This window comes from Bidens hawaiensis, unplaced genomic scaffold, assembly GCF_021521415.1.
Source record: "Bidens hawaiensis isolate Kalapana, Puna unplaced genomic scaffold, B.hawaiensis_p1.1 tig00000780_1, whole genome shotgun sequence".
In the NCBI taxonomy this organism is placed as follows: Eukaryota; Viridiplantae; Streptophyta; class Magnoliopsida; order Asterales; family Asteraceae; genus Bidens; species Bidens hawaiensis.
Genome location: NW_027491045.1, coordinates 1,602,597 through 1,605,444, shown reverse-complemented (window position 1 = coordinate 1,605,444; position 2,848 = coordinate 1,602,597).

Genomic DNA, 2,848 nt, shown 5'->3' with positions numbered 1-2,848 from the left:
TTAACATGAATTATAAGACATCATAACTTATTTGAATCAAATACAAAACATACAAAGACTAACAAAGATAAACGAAAAGTTAAAATATTTTATAACTTTTATCATCAGTACAATAATAAGCAAACAAAGAAAATTAGTCTCCAAAACAATAAAACAATTCTACAATGTCGATTCAACAAAACTTTTATCTCAGTGTTGATTTAAAAGATGAACTTTATCTAAGACATTTATTACGCATTAATAACTGTAATATTTATTAATCTAAGATGGTACACATGTTTATTTACACATCAATTTAAATCTTTTAATACAAACCATGTTTCAATTAAATATTACCATATTGAAAAACATTTATCACTAACTTCATTTTCCAAATTCAAATGTGTCATTTCTTTTAACATTAGCAAGCTTTAAGTGATCCAAATCTCTTGAAAGAAACATATCATTGGATTCCAATATTGATTCAGGATAGTACCCATGTTACACACGGTGCAACATATTTAAAAACATGATATATAAGTAACATCATATAAATTTAATGAAATGCAAATGTTTTACTTATAAATAAATGATACTTTTACATAAATTATAAGACATCATAACTTATTTGAATCAAATATAAAAACATACAAAGACTAACAAAGATAAATGAAAAGTTAAAATATTTATAACTTATAGCATTAGTACAATAATAAGCAAACAAAGGAAATTAGTTTCCAAATCAATAAAACAATTATACAATGTGGATTCAACAAAACTTTTATCTCAGTGTTGATTTAAAAGATGAACTTTATCTAAGACATTTGTTACAAATCAATAATTGTAATATTTATTACTCTAAGATAGTACTCGGGTTTATTTGCCCATCAATTTAAAACATTTATTGTAAACCATGTTTGAATTAAATATTACTATCTTGAAAAAATTATAGTTAGTAACCTACCATCTTGAAAAAAAAATTAACAAACCATGTTTGAATTAAAAGGTCTAACTTTTAATTTTAAAATGTCATATTTTGACTTCAAAATGTCAACATAATATATATGCATTTTTTAAAATCCAAAATGTGTCCACTGTTTTTTTTTTTGCTTGAAGCAAACTTAATACAATTAATACAAATTAATTATTTGATTTCGGTCAAAACATAATTAAATTCCAAATTATTATTATTGATAAATACACAATTATATGTATAAACATGCATAAATTATGCTTCACTTAAAGAACATTAAAAAATTTACGGTTACTATTTTCATCATTATTAGTAACTCTTAATAACATAATAATGGATTTTAAGAGAATATTTAATTAAAATGTTACAATAGTCAAAATAAATGTATGTTAATTTTTATATGGACATAATTTGTGAGTGCAATCTTAAATTTAAAAGTACTTAAATCATGTTGATATATTTCAAGAAAGTTATATTTAGTATGTAAATATTATTTAAAATTTAAAACGATTTAATATGAATGGTCAAAAATGATTTAATGTGAATGGTAAAATACTTAAATCGGCCGGAAATTTATAATTTATAACTTCTTCATTCAGTTTTTTTAACAAATAAAGAAAGTCAAACAATATAAATTGTAATAATGAGATAATTATGTTATTATTTCGGTCAAACCATATTAAGGAATGAGTTTATAAAAATGGAAAAAAATTAAAAACTATATACCATTAGGGTAAACAAAAATAAAAAATTGAAGTTCTGAATTGTTTTAACATTGATTACAAATTTTGAATTTGTAATAGTATGAACGGTAACTTGTAATTTTATAACAAAAATAAAAATAATAGTCTGAAAGGTAACTTTCTAAGATAGTACTTTTTGAAATATCTAGAACAAAAAATAGTAAAAGTAATAACATACTTGTAAAATATAATTTTAATAATTTAACATAATCTGAATTATAATTTTTGGTAATTATTAAGATATGGTTATAGTCAATATAATAATGGAAAACATATATAGAAACAATTATGTTTGACAAACAATTATTATGGACATTAAATAGGAATTCAAATTTAAATTATATACAAAAAATGTAGAGAAATACTATAAAGAAAATCGAGACCTTCATTTAATTGTTTACGTAAATTAATAAACTTATTATTATCTACCCATAATTAAATTCTAATTTATTATTATTGATAAATACACAATTATATGTATAAACATGCATAAATTATGCTTGACTTAAAGACCATTAAAAATTTACGGTTACTATTTTCAACATTATTAGTAACTCTTAATAACATAATAATGGATTGTAAGAGAATATTAACTTGTACAAAAAATATACAAGATTAACTTATTTACTTGATGGTCAAAAAATATTCAAATCAGCTTTAATATTAACTTAAATATTTTCGAATACCAAATTAACTTAAATATTTTTGAATTGCTTATCATAATATAAGTAGAAACATTTAGAACTATATCTGAATTTGTTACGTTTGTTGTATTTAAAAAATTATACTTGCCTGATATTATTTTTATAACAAAAGAAATATGGTCAAAATAGTAAATGAGGAAAGTTTTGGGACCCGTTTAAAAATTTAGAAACAAAATTGAAATTGTAAAGTATATTTTTAATAATTTCTAAATTTCACATAATCTGTGAAAATAAATTTAATATTGATAAATAGAAGGGAAAGTCAAAATAAGCATAAACATTATTTATAAATTCAAATTTAAATTAGTCAAATAATTAGTATGGACATTAATTAGGAAGTCAAATTCACTGATATGGTCAAAATAGTTCTATGTATGTGTAAACTTTATTGTATAATTAACATTGATATGGTCAAAATAGTAAATGAGGAAACAAATGAACTTAATTTA